The sequence below is a fragment of the Symphalangus syndactylus genome, chromosome X (genome assembly GCF_028878055.3).
Source record: "Symphalangus syndactylus isolate Jambi chromosome X, NHGRI_mSymSyn1-v2.1_pri, whole genome shotgun sequence".
Taxonomy (NCBI): domain Eukaryota; kingdom Metazoa; phylum Chordata; class Mammalia; order Primates; family Hylobatidae; genus Symphalangus; species Symphalangus syndactylus.
In genome coordinates, this window is record NC_072447.2 from 97078961 (window position 1) to 97095163 (window position 16203).

General features: G+C 38.6%; 1 protein-coding gene and 1 pseudogene across 1 annotated transcript in view; one reads left to right on the forward strand and one right to left on the reverse strand.

Moving 5' to 3' along the window:
* Nucleotides 1-16203, forward strand: part of PCDH11X (protocadherin 11 X-linked) — a 793868-nt gene that overhangs the window by 283859 nt on the left and 493806 nt on the right. The window lies entirely within an intron of this gene.
* LOC129475673 (eukaryotic initiation factor 4A-I-like) lies at nt 10538-11905 on the reverse strand (annotated as a pseudogene).

A 16203-nucleotide genomic window follows, 5' to 3' on the forward strand; every position in this document is an offset into this window, starting at 1 on the left:
AGGGAAACCACCCCCATGATTCAAATATCTCCCACTGGATCACTCCCACAACATGTGGGAATTATGAGAGCTACAATTCAAGATGAAGATTTGGATGGGGATGCAGCCAAACCATATCACATACATATGCATTGTATAAAATGATGTACAAAGTATGTGTATGGATGAATATCTGGGAAAACTTAGGATTAAAGTGGAACTGAGCCTAATGGATCTGTCAAACTCATGTCAATCTTTATAAGACAGAGATGTTCATCTGGTGATGGTGCCATTTTAGCTAATAAGAAGGTGTAAACTATTGATAATCTTGCTGACATTTCTCTTTAATTTTGTTTATTTTCTCCTTTAAGATTAGAAAGCAAAATTGAAAAAGTCAGCGGCCACGCATGGTGGCTCACACCTGTAATCCCAGTACTTTGTGAGGCTGAGGTGGGAGAATCACTTAGCCCAGGAGTTTGACACGAGCCTCGGAAACATACTGAGACCCATCTCTACAAAAAAATTTAAAAACTGGCCAGGTGGTATGCACTTGTGGTCCTAGCTACTTGGGAGGCTGAGATGGAAGGATTGCTTGGGCCCAGGAGGTCATGGCTGCCTTGTTGTGTTCACACCACTGCATTCCAGCCTGGGCAACAGACTGAGCCCTTGTCTCAGAAAAAAAAAAAAAAATTGAAAAAGTTCTCAGGAAAGATGCAGGGAAATATATTTTTTCATTACACCATTCCCCCAACACGAATATATTTTATTTTTTTCTTTTCATTTCCTTTCTAAGTCTTTGCTTTTTTAATGATGGTGTACGTTCATATGACAAATTTGATATTTAGCAGAATTGATGCTCAGTTAATACATAAAGCTATAGATTATAGTTTGATAAGTAAAAATGAGTTCTGAATTATGCAGAACTCCATAGAATTTCAATATATGAATCCTCATTTTATTTATGTATGTGCTATATATATATGTATATTTATATTCAGTCCTCCCTTGGTATCTTTAAGGGATTGGTTCTAGCACCCCCATAATACCAAAATCCTTAGACGCTCAAGTCCCTTATATAAAATGATACATAGTATTTACATATAGTCTACACACCTTCTCCTGTATATTTTAAATTATTTCTAGATTACTTATAATACCTAATACAACGTAAATGCTATGTAAATAGTCATTATACTGTATTATGTATATTTGTATTACTTTTTATTGTAGTATTGTTATTTGTATTAGGCTTTTAAAATATTTTTGATCCTCAGTTGCTTGAAATCAAGAATGTGGAACCTGTGGATACAAGGTGCCGACTGCTTATACATATATGTATATATTTCAAATAATGAAATTCATTCCTAAAGCACAAATATTTTAGGGAAAAAAATGAGGTAGCAGATGATGTCTTATTGATCCTAAGGATTTATTATTTTATTTTTTCTTCTTGCACCAATGTTTCCTGGCCTACGCTAATCTAAGTAACCAAAACTACTGTTTATGTTGTGAGGTTGTGTGGTCAGAAATTGAGCCCAAGAACAAATTAAGGTGGAGGTAGATTCAACTCCAGTGATAGGTAAGCACTCACTAAATGTGTTTCTACAGCAAGACACAAAACTAATAATGAACATGATTGTGACACCATATAACTTCATTTCTATTTTGTTTTAATTAAATAATATAAATTCTTTCATAAATAAACATACAGTTGGTCATAGAAACCATCCGGCTAAATCAAAAGATGATGTTTGAATTTGCTCATCATTTTGTTCTTCCCTTAGGACACTAGCTAAAATCTCATCCGTGGTTAAAGCACAGGCATGATTCTCAAAATGTTCTTGGTATTGCCAGAAATCCGCTGAGCTGGTTGTGCTTGTCCAGTGAAGTTCCAAATGCTCTTTTTTTTTTTTTTTTTTTGAGATGGAGTTTCACTCTTTTTGCCCAGGCTGGAGTGCAATGACGTGATCTTGGCTCAAAGCAACCTCTGCCTCCTGGGTTCAAGCGATTCTCCTGCCTCAGCCTCCCGAGTAGCTGGGATTACAGGCATGTGCCACCACACCCAGCTAGTTTTGTGTTTATAGTACAGATGGGGTTTCTCCATGTTGGTCAGGCTGGTCTCGAACTTCTAACCTCAGGTGATCAGCTCACCTTGGCCTCCCAAAGTGCTGGGATTACAGGCCTGAGCCACCGCACCCGGCCCCTGAATGATCTCTTTCAAGTAATCATTGTAAATACATATGGATCTGTGTGTTCCTAAAAGGGTAATGACATGCCATACTGGCCACATCAAGCATGTTTACAAAGTATAGGCTAGTAACTCATATCTATTTTACCAAAACATCTCTAAAAACTACTCTCCTGTCTTAATCATATTTTGATCTTGACTTTCTTTGTAACTTCTCTGTTAGAATTATCTATTCACACCTTGGCTCAGTATGTGCTTTGTGTTGTTAATAATTTCATGTGTATAGCTTTTTAGAAACTTTTACTGAAAGTCTGTATTTGTGTGGAAATGAAACCAATTAAGAAATACAAATGACATTTCTTTCCAGCTTGTCAGAAACTGTGAGAGAGAAATTAATGACAAAAGTTTATTGCTGTGTCTTCTTTTCAGTATGCTTCCTTCAAACTTCATGGCAGTAAATGACAAATAACCTCATGTATCAAACTTAAAGCAAGCTGCGAGCCAGGTGTCTTCAACTGCAGGTCATATGCTGAGCTACATTCATCATTTTAATCTTTTGAATTAAATTCTCCAAAACTGAATAAACCTCAGTGAAACTGTGGTTGCTAAGAAATTCTTTAATTCTCTGACTCCTGAATTCCGTAATATCTTCTGCCTAGAATAACAATGCAGAAAGAATAAGGTGCAGGTTTTGGCCCATAGAAGGCAAACAACACATGTTTTGAGTTAATTTAGTGTTAGCAACTTGAGAGCAGGGACCAGAGCCATTCTTTTACACAAAACACAAAAATTTAGTTCAATTTTTATGTATTTCATTGCTATGTATCCCACTGTCATTCAGTGAAATTCTGCTTGTATTTATATGCTAAAAATTGTTGGGGAAAATTACTCCTTTTGGTAGTAATCAAAACCAATTCAATGTGCACTATGGTATAATGTTTAAGTGGAAAGTAGTAATCTCAATAATTTCTCTGAAAATCAACTCCAAGTTTCAAGCAGCCAAGGATGAATGATGGCTGCACTCTATATATTAATCAAAATAATGATTAAAGAAAATAAAGAACATAGATTTAAAAGATTCCATCATATTGACAGAAAAGGCATTTACAGCATTTAGCAGAATATGTATTTCATATATTTTCCCTTAAGTGTTTTTTCTTACAGGTTTTTAATTTTTTAAATTTATTTTGGGGACTTTTAATTGATGTATTCAAATGATTTAAAAATTAAAACCATGTAACAAGGTACACACAAAGAAGCCTTTCTTCCAAGCTTGTCACTATTTCTTCCATGTATCCTTCCCTCTACAGTTAATCATTCTTATTAGTTTCTCAAATATGTTTCCAGAGTTTCTGTATGTAGATATAAACAAATATTTGTAGGTTATCTCATAGCTGTTATGAACAGTCCCTTATAGATGGATATTGGGACTTACTTTCAACTTGAAAATGAGAAAATGGTAAACAGTGCTGTAATGAAAAACCTTTCACACATATCATTTATCCTTATCTCTAGAAATGGGATTGTTGAGTCAGATTAACTTTAGAATCAATTTATCTAGCTCTAAAAATGTTGCTGTTCTTGTTGGCATCACACTAATTTTGATGTTAACTTAGAGAGAATCATCAGCTTTATGATGCTGAATCCTTCTACCCAAGATTACATCATGTCTTTTCTTTTATTCCATCCTAGATTTTTGTCCTAAATTATGTTTTTCTTATGACTATTGAACAATTCTGGCTGTGTTTGCTCAGACATTTTGTTCTTTTTCGTTGTTGTTTGTGTATGTTCTTGCCATCTTAGCAAAGTAATTATTGCAAATTTTTAAAATATGCAGATATTGAGCAAAATTGGAAGTAACACACAGTATATATTTTTATAAATTTTGTGCAATTCCAGACACTTTGTGTTAATATTTAATACATATTTATTTTACTAAGTTTTTGATATCTACTATTTAATTTGGCATTCCTCAAATACCTGCTGATTAAAATATTATAAAAACTTCCTACTGGGAAAAATTTTAAAAAGCCATATTATCATTTATTGGTTTATCTTTTTTAAATAATTCAAATACTGAATTAACTCTATAGTTAACAAGATATCGCTTACATTTTCTAAGATATTCTCTTGGATTTAGCTGTGTGGCACTATTAACCAAAAATAAATTCTAAGGCCATCCAGTCATCTGAATGGACCCCTCCTCTTGGCCAAGGGCATTCCACAGTTAACCCGAAAAAACAGTGCAGGACATGACAGAAGAGGGGAAGGCACATGCCTCACTATACATCCCACCAGCATTAGCGTCAACACAGATCTTAAATCTGATAAGAAACATTTACAATCTATTCTCTCAGAAGCCTATTACTTGGAGGCCTCCTCTGCATGATAAAATCGAGGTCTCCACAACCCCTTAACTCAATCCAAACATTCTTTTCTATTGATAACTCTCTTTCAGCCAATTGCCAATCAGAACATTTTTAAATCTATCTATGACATGAAAGCCACCCCCTAATTCCCCTCCTCAATCCCTTCATCACTTTGAGTTATTCTGCCCTTCCAGATGGAACCAATGTAAATCTTACACGTATTGATTGACGTATGATGTCTCCTCAAAATGTATAAAAGCAAGCTGTACCCTGACCACCCTGGGCATATTTTCAGGGCCTCTTGAGGCTGTGTCATGGGCATGTCCTTAACCTTGGCAAAATAAACGTTCTAAACTGATTGAGACCTGTCTCAGATACTTTTGAGTTCACAAATTTGAGAGCTGTCTTAGGTACCTTTGGGTTCAAAACACCCTTTGATGTTAATGGAATCCATTGTCTAAATCACCAAGAGGCTGGGCATGGTGGCTCACGCCTGTAATCCCAGTACTTTGGGAGGCTGAGGTGGGCGGATCACCTGAGGTCGGAAGTTCAAGACCAGCCTGACCATCATGGAGAAACCCCGTCTCTACTAAAAATACAAAATTAGCAGGGCGTGGTTGGCTCATGCCTGTAATCCCTGCTACTCGGGAGGCTGAGGCAGGAGAATCGCTTGAACTCAAAGCACCCACTTTGAGTTGTCCCACCTTTCTGAACCAAACCAATGTATTTCTTAAATGTATTTGATTGATGTCTCATACTTCCCTAAAATATATAAAACCAAGCTGTACCCCAACCACCTTGGGCACATGTTCTCAGGACCTCCTGAGGGCTGTGTCACGGGCCATGATCACTCATATTTGGCTCAGAATAAATCTCTTAAAATACTTTACAGAATTTGACTCTTTTCATTGACAATATGCCAATATGTATAGGAAATCACTAGTCAAATTAATTTATCAGTGCTATTTGATAGTTTGTGAAATATCTTTGTATATAAGCAATATGAACTGATAAAGAAAAAATATAGTTCTGATATAAAGAAGCAGAGTTCTTTGACAAGCTGAGTGAAAAGAATTTAATCATGAAGGATCCTTGGATATTATTTAGTTTTTAAAGATCATGTAGTCCAAGATCTGTTCTGAAAACATACCTGGTTCAAAATGCAGATTTCCTCAAAATGTCTACATCAGTATCAAATGAAATATATAACAATGATCATTGGTTTCTTCTTCTTTATGTCATTAAGGTGCTTCAATAGCAATAGACTGGCAAGTGCATTCAACCACCTTGAACTTGTGATTCACTCAGGAGAATTTAACATTGTGATTTTAAAAAGTAAAAGGGATTTAGTATTTCTAAGGCTGACTGCCTTGGCAAGACACTGTACTTCAAATCAGCATGCATCCATTTTGAATATTAAGTAGGAAAGGGAAATAAATTTTTGGTAGAGGCTTAGAAAAATATAAAACACTGTCATTCTGAGGTTAGTTTTCGGCTGCATTGATTTTTGTCTTTTATACCTCAATATGGTAAAAAAAAAAAAAAAGCTTTCCCTAAATCTGTCAATATAATGTTTCACCATTATGGTACACATATAATATCATGCAGACTATTCTGTTTTCCACTCTGACCTTTACTACATAGCTGGTTTTTGATAGAAGAGTGTGGGAGGAAATACTTTTTAAATAGAATTCCAATAATGCATCCATAAACATAACCTCTCATCCTTTGAATTACGAAGTGTTAATCTTGCTATAGGATATATTATTCCTTTTCATTTTGATAAGCCATAAGAGGTAGGGACATAGAATTAAAATGCATAGATAACTATGGTCAGGATTACCTAATATTCACCTAAATGATGTCCTGTTAAGCATTGAATAATGTTAGGTAAAATGTTCTATTATCATTATAAGTTTTGTAATGCTGTAACCACCCAACGGGTTCACCTTGCCCGCTGCCTAGACAGAGACGATTTATTAAGACAGGGGAACTGCAATGGAGAAAGAGTAATTCACTCAGAGCCGGCTGTGGGGGAGACTGGAGTTTTATTATTACTCAAATGAGCCTCCCTGAGCATTTGGAGGAGTGCTTGGGGACTGGAGTTTTTAAGATAACTTGGACCAGGCATGGTGGTTCACACCTGTAATCCCAGTGCTTTGGGAGGCTGAGGCGGGTGGATCACCTGAGACCAGCCTGGCTAACGTGGTGAAACCCTGTCTCTACTAAAAATGCAAAAATTAGCTGGGCGTGGTGGTGGGCACCTGTAGTCCCAGCTACTCGGGAGGCTGAGGTAGGAGAATTACTTGTTGAGTCCAGGAGACGGAGGTTGCTGTGAGCCAAGATCGTGCCACTGCACTGCAGCCTGGGCGACAGAGGGAGACTCCATCTCAAAAAAAACATTAAAGATAACTTGGCAGTAGGGGCTTGGAAAGTGGGAAGTACTGATTGTTCGGGTTGAAGATGGAATCATAGGGGGTTGAAGTGAGGTTTTCTTTTTGTCTTCTGTTCCTGGGTGGGATCACAGAACTGGTTGAGCCAGATTACCAGTCTGGGTGGTATCGGCTAATCCATCAAGTGCAGGGTTTGCAAAATATCTCAAGCACTGATCTTAGGTTTTAAAATAGTGATGTTATCTCCAGGAACAACTTGGTGAGGTTCAGACTCTTGCAGCCAGAATCTGCATGACCCCTAAACGTAATTCCTACTCTTGTAGCTAGTTTGTTAGTCCTACAAAGGCAGACTAGGCCCAAAGCAAGAAGGGTGTCTTTTTGGGAAAGGGCTATAATTTTGTTTCAGAGTCAAACCATAAACTAAATTCCTTCCCAAGGTTAGTTTGGCCTATGCCTAGGAATGAACAAGGACAGCTTAAAGGTCAGAAGCAAGATGGAGTTGATTAGGTCTAATCTCTTTCACTATCATAATATCCTCAGTTATAATTTTTGCAAAGATAGTTTCAAGACTAGGAAGTTATTTTTTGAAGATATAGTTATTGAATAAAACACTGTATAATTTAGCTATTGACCGATGGAGCTGCAATTTTTCTTAGCAGTTAATCTTTTCTTTAAGTTACTTCATAATTGAAATAGCTATTTTTATAGATTGATTAGTCCCTAAATAGAAATCAATCCCATATTTAAAAGAGTTTTTATTTTAAACTTATCCTTGAAAGATTGTGAATAAAACAAATTAGAAGGTCTATGAAAGTTCCAGCTTATTGAAAATGAAATTTGTATTGTATAGACTAAGTAATTCAATTGGAATACATAAATCTTAGGCTCTTACAAAGAAAGAGAAAAATAAAATCTTAGATTAAGATTTCACAGTACCAATGCCAATATAGACAAGATACCTAAACAAATCAAAGAAAAAGTTTTGAATTTCAGTAGACACTGTCAACTGAGGAAAATGACAAGCCTCAATCATTTTAGGAGATTTATTTGCCAAAATTAAGGATGCATCCAGGAGACAGGTCTATGCCTTTCTCCAAAGATGATTTTGAGGGTTCCAAATTTAAAAGGGAAAGGGTGGGATATTGAGAAGCACATAGTTTTTACATAAACAAGGGGAGCAGAGGAAAAATGTGAAGAATCTGCATTTTACATAACAGACAAAATGGGGAAGGGGAACAATCAGCTATGCATTTTTGTCTGGCGGGCTGGGTGACTGCACCTGTAAAGATAAGCTATCAATTTGCATGGCCATGGAGAAGTTTTTAACAGCTCACCAGGAATTTCCTTGTGGGCAAAATATGGGGGAGGCGTGTAGCTTTTCATCTGGTAGCCATCTCACGGAGGAGCCAAAAGGGGGAGGCAGGTTTGTGTGACCCAGTTCCCAGCTTGACTTTTCCCTTTGGATAAATGAGTTTGGGGTCCAAAAATTTAATTTCTTTTCACAACACACCATATTCTTGATAGCTCCAAATATCCCTTTCTGGCTCTCCCTTGTTTTCTTAGAGGAACCAGGACATGCTGATAACCTTTCTTAAGTTATGTTAATATGTAAATGCAGTCAACATCTGGGGTATTCTAGGCCTTTGGTAGCTCAACAAACAGCAAATATTTTCACCTGGACAGGCCTTCTAAATACTTGGCAAAGGAAAGATTATTATGAGCCTTATTTAGTTGAGTCTGCTGCAGTGATATTTTATTACCGGCATTCTCTGTAGGTTTGGAGAATATGAAAGTAAGCTCTGTATTAGCCTTAAACTTTCTGAGCTGGATTTGAATCACCTAATGCAAAAAAAAAAAAAAAAAAAATGCGTCTACTTTCTAAGCATATGTTTTCGCAATACAGATGAGGTTTTTTAAAAGTCTGTCGAGAAATTTCATATTCTACTCAATGCTTCTAGTTATTAATGAAAAAGGAATTTTTTCATGAAAATGTAGTTGCCCCTCTATTAGAAACTGTTCATATGAGCTGTATCTACTCATCTTAAATAAAAATGTAATGCTATTTGATGAAGTAAATTTCCTCAAATTAATATTTCATTTTTTTAAATTTTAAGGTAGAATGTAAGAAGGAAAATGTATAGGAAATTTAAAAAAAAACGCATTTATTTATCCAGTTTCCTTTAGTCACAGCATCACTAAGTTGAAAGAGCCCTACAAGATATAGTCCAATGTCATCATTTTACAAAAGTGAAAATTGAAATTCTGAAATATAAAATAGTTTCCCAAGTCACATAGTTAGTGACAGAACTGAGGCTATTTCACAACTCCACTCTAATGCTCATTTTTCTTTTATTTATTTATTTATTTACTTATTTGAGATGGAGTCTCGCTCTGTCGCCCAGGCTGGAGTGCAGTGGCGCAATCTCGGCTCACTGCAAACTCTGCCTCCCAGGTTCACGCCATTCTCCTGCCTCAGCCTCCCGAGTAGCTGGGACTACAGGTGCCCGCCACCACACCCAGCTAATTTTTTTGTATTTTTAGTAGAGACAGGGTTTCACTGTGTTATCCAGGATGGTCTCGATCCCCTGACCTTGTGATCTGCCTGCCTAGGCCTCCCAAAGTGCTAGGATTACAAGCGTGAGCCACCGCGCCCAGCCTCTAATGCTCATTTTTCTAAACTGCACTGATTATCACACAACCAGAAATACCAAAAAAAAAAAAAAAGGTATCAGCTATAAGCTATAATCTTTGCTCTTATGGAGCTTATAATTTCATAAGAGAGAGTATACAAGATGAACAACTGTGTATGATCAGGACAGGCAAGATAAGACATGCGCTATTTGTGCAGAAGACAGCTACATCATAGCAGGCAGGCTTATAGATTTGAGAGAGGCTTGGCAAACAGATAGTATCTGGGATGGGGTGAGGTTCTGGTAAAAAAAAAAAAAAAGTATATTTTCTCTTAATGGAAAATGCAAATGAGTTAAACTATTAATGATTTTCATCCTACAATTGCTACCTACTGTCATTTGTGTGGACAATTTCAATAGGCATGTTCACTTTTTAGATAGAGATTTACTATAATGTTTTCTTATGAAAATTTGATATCATTGTGTTGTTTACTTATATTAATTTTAAAATTATTCACTTATCTTTTATTCTACCATGATAATCCATTTACAGATTTAATTCATCATGAGGCTCCTAATAATGAGTTTATGATTTAGAAAATTTTGCTATTAGTTTGTTCAGCCATTTTTCAATTTTTTTTTAAATCATGGCACCTGAGTCCTAATTATAATTAATTGCTAAAGTTGATCATTTGAAGTTTCTTTGAAGAATTACTCAAGTTGTTTCAGTGTAAATTAGATCTAAAAAAGGCAATGATTTATATTTTCTATTTTGGGTGCAAGAGATTAACACCAGTGCTAGATTATATTTAAAACACTTAGTTTATTGATTAACTTCCCTGAAGAACATATGACCTTATTTTTGCTTAAAACTATTTGCAGATCCGAAATATTTGAGGAAGGTCAGTGAGTGTATAGGGATTAGATTTAGGGGAAGCAGCAGTACTTCTACTTTAACCATAATACCTACCTTTTTATCTATTTTTTTTTTTGCCTCAAAAAGTGACATTTATTCAAAGAAAAAAAATGACAAGATGTCCAACTCTTGGCTCCCTTCCCTCCCCCCTCCTGCTGCTCCTCAGCACCCCGAGATTGAGCCCTGGCTGGGGCTGGGTGGCAGGACAGCCCCTCAGATGAGGTCAGCAACATTGAGGGGCATTTCCTCAATGGAGGTGTTGTAGAAGGTCTCAGTGTCTCAAAGAGTCCTCTTTTCTTCTGTCACCATGTTAATAGCCACACCTTTACGGCCAAATCGTCTACCTCGACCGATTCTGTGGATATAGTTTTCTCTGTTGGTGGGAACGTCATAGTTGATGACTAAAGAAAGCTGCTGCACATCAATGCCTCTGGCCAGCAGGTCAGTGGTAATCAAAACTCTGCTAGAGCCAGAAAGATACTCCCTCATGGTCACATCTCGTTCCTTTTGGTCCATATCTCCATGCATGGCGGAAACAGTGAAATCTCGAGCATGCATCTTCTCGGTGAGCCAGTCCACCTTCCTCTGGGTGTTGATGAAGATGACTGCCTGGGTGATGGTCAGGGTTTCATACAAGTCACGTAGTGTGTCCAGCTTCCACTCCTCTCGTTCCACGTTGATGTAGAATTGGCGGATACCCTCCAGGGTCAACTCTTCCTTCTAGACAAGAATCCGAATGGGGTCCCTCATGAATTTCTTGGTCACCTCAAGCACATCAGAAGGCATTGTAGCTGACAGCAAAATTACCTGGGTGTTGCTGTTGAGCTTTTGGAATATGTCATAGATCTGGTCCTTGAATCCATGGCTTAACATTTCATCAGCTTCATCCAGTACAAACATCTTGATGTATTTGAGAGACAGGAATCTCTGGTTAAGCATATCAAACACATGGCCAGGGGTACCCACGATGATGTGGGGAGCTTCCATCTGCAGTTTCTGCACCTCAGCAAGCACATTGGTGCCCCTGATACAGGCATGACAGGAGGCACCCATGTAGTCTCCTAGTGCCATGACCACCTTCTGTATCTGCTGAGCCAATTCTCGAGTGGGTGCTAGGACCAAGGCCTGGGTGGATTTAGATCTAATTCAATCTGCTGCAGAATCAATATGGCAAATGTGGCCATTTCCCAAGTCCCAGATTAGGCTTGAGCAATTACATCATAACCTTTGATACAAGGTAGAATGGCTCGCTGCTGGATGGCAGAGGGCTTCTCAAAACCATAGACGTAGATGCCACGGAGAAGGGACTCCGAGAGGTTCATGTCATCAAAGCTGTCAACAATCTCATTCCAGTTACTCTCGATGATGCCTTCCGGCTCCATCTCATCGGGGCCATTGTCTCGGGATCAGGAATCCTGGCTCGCAGACATGATCCTCAGAAACTAGCCTTTTTATCGGTTTTCTATATTGTGGCTTTGATTCTGTTGAATTTCCATTAAAAAGGTGGAGACGTGTATTACAAAATTGTAAACTTTTCTAACTTAAAAATCACTTTCCTAAAGGCAAAGATCAAAGTCATTCAAGGTTCTTTATATCCCAATTGTAATTTCTGCTTCTTCTTCCTTTACACAAACACTTTGTCTCATCCAAACTTATTTTCTGAACATTGTCTAAACATACGCTGTGGTTTCCTTGCTCCCTGCCTTGCATAAGCTTGCAGTTTCCATCTTGGAAGCTCTCCTCTCCTACCCTGCACCCCTACTGGATCAAAAGAATGTCACCTGTCCTTTCCATTTGTTTATTTATTTATTTATTTTTGAGATGGAGTCTTGCTCTGTCACCCAGGCTGGAGTGCAATGGCGTGAACTCGGCTCACTGCAACCTCCGCCTCCCGGGTTCAAGCAATTCTCCTGCTTCAGCCTCCCCGAGTAGCTGGGATTACAGGCCCCCACCACCATGCCCTGCTGGGGTTTCGCCCTTTTGGTCAGGCTGATCTCGAATTCCTGACCTCAGGTGATCTGCCCTCCTCAGCCTCCCAAAGTGTTGGGATTACAGGCGTGAGACACCGTGCCCAGTCCCTTTCCATTTCTGAAGTTAAACTCTCCCCATGAAGTCTTCTAATTCATAACAACTGGAACTGACCTCTCTATCCATTGATCTCCAATACCAATTATCATTTATTCTTACCACTACTTTATATTGTAGTTATCTATGTAGACTAGATCAACATGACCGTATTTGGGCACTCAATAAATATGTGTTAAATGAAACACATATTGATTGGAAGGTATTCATAGACCACAAGTTTTGCAGAGTAATAAAGTTTAATTTTATTCTTCTAGTTTCAAGCAGAAAGAAAATAATGAAAAAATATGTATTTAACTAGAAGGAGACTGTATTAGTCAGGGTTTTCTAGAGGGACAGAACTAATAGTATATATGTATATATTAAAGGGAGTTTATTAAGGAGAACTGACTCACAGGATCACAAGGTGAAGTCCCACGATAGACCATCTGCAAGCTGAAGAGCTAGGAAGCCAGTAGTGGCTCATTCCGAGTCCCAAAACCTCGAAAGTAGGGAAGCCAACAGTTTAGCCTTCAGTCTGTGGCTGAAGGCCTGAGAGCCCCTGGCAAACCACTGGTGTAAATCCAAGAGTCCAAAAACTGAAGAACTTGGAGTCTGATGTTCGAGGACAGGCAGCATCCAGAGGAAGACTCAGCATGTCGGCTTATCCCACCTTCTTCTGACTGCCTTTTCTAGCTGCGCTGGCAGGTGATTGGATGATGCCCACCCAGACTGAGGGTGAGTTGGCCTTTCCCAGTTCACTGACTTGAATGTTAATCTCCTCTGGCAACACCCTCACAGACACACCCAGAAACAATACTTTGCATCCTTCAATCCAAACAAACTGACACTTAATATTAACCATCACAGAGAGATTTCTACTACTAAGTCTCTCTCATGTAATATAGCTTCAGTGGATTTATATTCTCAGATCCATAGTTTCTCTGAGTGATAGTTGCCCATAATTTAAAATGTAAAATGTATACTCTTCAGCAGCATGTTTGTAAGACATGTAAATGTGAGTGTTTCAGTTAGCTCAACACTTAGCTTTTAATGCTTAGAATGACATACTTGAAATATATTTTTAATTTTTCTTGAGACTTTGACCAGAACTGGGGCTAATCCATTCAGACATTATTTTGGTATTCATAGATCATCTTGAAGGTATGTTTTATTAAATAGCCTATAATATTTATTTAATTCAAAACTGATTTCTAACCTTTAAAATTTACTCATGATGGCACATTAAGTTATTGAGCTCAACAGAGAATCAAGGAACAAAGAGTAACAGCTCTTTCTACCATCTTCTTAGATTTTCAGATTGATCCAATACAACTTTTAATAGCATTGGAGGCCAAAACTAATATTAATACATTAGCATTAATACAGGTGTAGGCAGATACAGAAAGGTCCAAGAAAATGAAATTCTTAGATAATCTTTCTGGCTGTTTTCTTATTTTAGCAAGCGTATTTTTATTTTATTTATGGATTTATTTATCTATTATTATTTTCTGAGACAGGGTCTCCCTCTGTTGCCCAGGCTGGAGTGCAGAGGCACAATCACGGCTCATTGTAACTCCCACTCCTGGGCTCAAGTGATCCTCACTCCTCAGCCTCTTGAGTAGATGGGACCACAGTCATGTGCCACCATGCCTAGCAAATGTTTTGTATTTTTTTGTAGAGACAGGGTCTCACTATGTTGCCCAGGCTGGTCTTGAACTCCTGGGCTCAAGCAATCCACCATCCTCGACCTCTCAAAGTGCTGGGATTACAGACATGAGCCATCGTGCTCGGCCAGCAAATTTATTTTATAATTAAAAAAATCAATGTTGGGTTAGCAGTGTTATATAGTATGTAGAATACCATCCTGAGGATTAGGAAACCTTGTTAGGAATTAGTTGTGTGTTTTTGGGAAGGCCTCTTTTGCAATATGAACCTGAACATGTTTTTCTATAAAATGAGGGTTCAGAACTTGGGGATTTCTAAGATTTCCTCCAGTTCAATCCTTTTATGTCTTTAAACTTGTAAAGGGTAGGGAAAAAGTCCTCAAAAAGTAATACTGTGGTAGGTTTCATTCACATCTGTGTGAAGAGACCACTAAACAGGCTTTGTGTGAGCAACATGGCTGTTTATTTCACCTGGGTGCAGGCGGGCTGAGTCCAAAAAGAGTCAGTGAAGGGAGATAAGGGTGGGGCCATTTTATAGGATTTGGGGAGGTAAAGGAAAAGGAGGGGTTGTTCTCTGGTGGGCAAGAGTGGGGGTCACAAAGTACTCAGTGGGGGAGCTTTTGAGCCAGGATGAGCCAGGAGAAGGAATTTCACAAGACAATGTCATCAGTTAAGGCAGGAACAGGCCATTTTCTGGCAGTGTAAACAAGAGCAGGGCATGTATGAGTAGTTGAGAACGGTGAATAGGAGTATGAATAGACAGAAGATAGTAGGGATGACAAGTTTTTTGGGGGCACAGTCTAAGTTGGTCTGGTGTCTGGAATGAGACTGGGGCCTAATAAAAAGGAGCGTCTATACAGGAGCTCAAATGGGATGTGCCTTGTAGCATTCTGAGGACAGGTCTGACTTCTGAGAAGGGAAAGTGGTAAAAGTGTTGTCCAGTCTTTTTTAAGTTGGTGGCTGAGCTTGGTGAGGTGTGTTTTCAAAAGACTTTTAGTCCATTCTACTTTTCTTGAAGACTGAGGACTGTAAGGGATATCAAGGTTTCACTGAATACTAAGAGCCTGAAAAAATGCTTGGCTGATTTGACTAATAAAGGCTGGTCTGTTATCAGACTGTATAGAGGTGGGAAGGCTAAACTGAGGAGTTATATCTGACAGAAGGGAAGAAATGACTGCAGTGGCCTTCTCAGACCTTGTAGGAAAGGCCTGTACTTATCCAGTGAAAGTGTCTACCTAGACTAAGAGGTATTTTAGTTATCTGACTCAGGGCATGTTGAGTAAAGCTAATTTGCCAGTCCTGGGTGAGGGCAAATCCTTGAGTTTGATGTGTAGGGAAGGGAGGGGGCCTGAATAATCCATGAGGAGTAGTAGAATAGCAGATGGAACACTGAGAAGTTATTTCCTTGAGGATAGATTTCCACGATGGAAAGAAAACGAGAGGTTCTAAGAGGCGGGCTAGTGGCTCGTACTACAGCATAGCCTGCCTTTGCTGGTGTGTAGTGATTAGGCCTGGTGGAACTGCCATCAATAAATCAAGCGTGATCAGGGTGAGGAACAGGAAAGAAGGAAATATGGGGAAATGTTGCGAATGTCAGGTGGATCAGAGAGATACAGTCATGGGGGTCAGGTGTGGTATCAGGAATAATGTGAGAGGCCGGATTGAAGTCCGGGCCAGGAACAATGGTAATTGTGGGACTTAACGAAGAGTGAGTACAGCTGAAGGAGCCAGGGAGCAGAAAGTATATGCATCAGGTGTGAGGAAGAAAATAGATTTTGGAAGTTATGAGAAATGTAGAGAATGAGTTGAGCATAGTTTGAGATTTTTAGGGCCTCTAAAAGTATTAAAGCAGTGGCAGCCGCTGCACGCAGACACGAGGGCTAGGCTAAAACAGTAAGGTCAAGGTGTTTGCACAGAAAGTCTACAGGGTGCGATCCTGGCTCTTGTGTAGGAATTCTGACAGCACTAACCATGCCTAGGAAGGAAAGGAGTTGTTG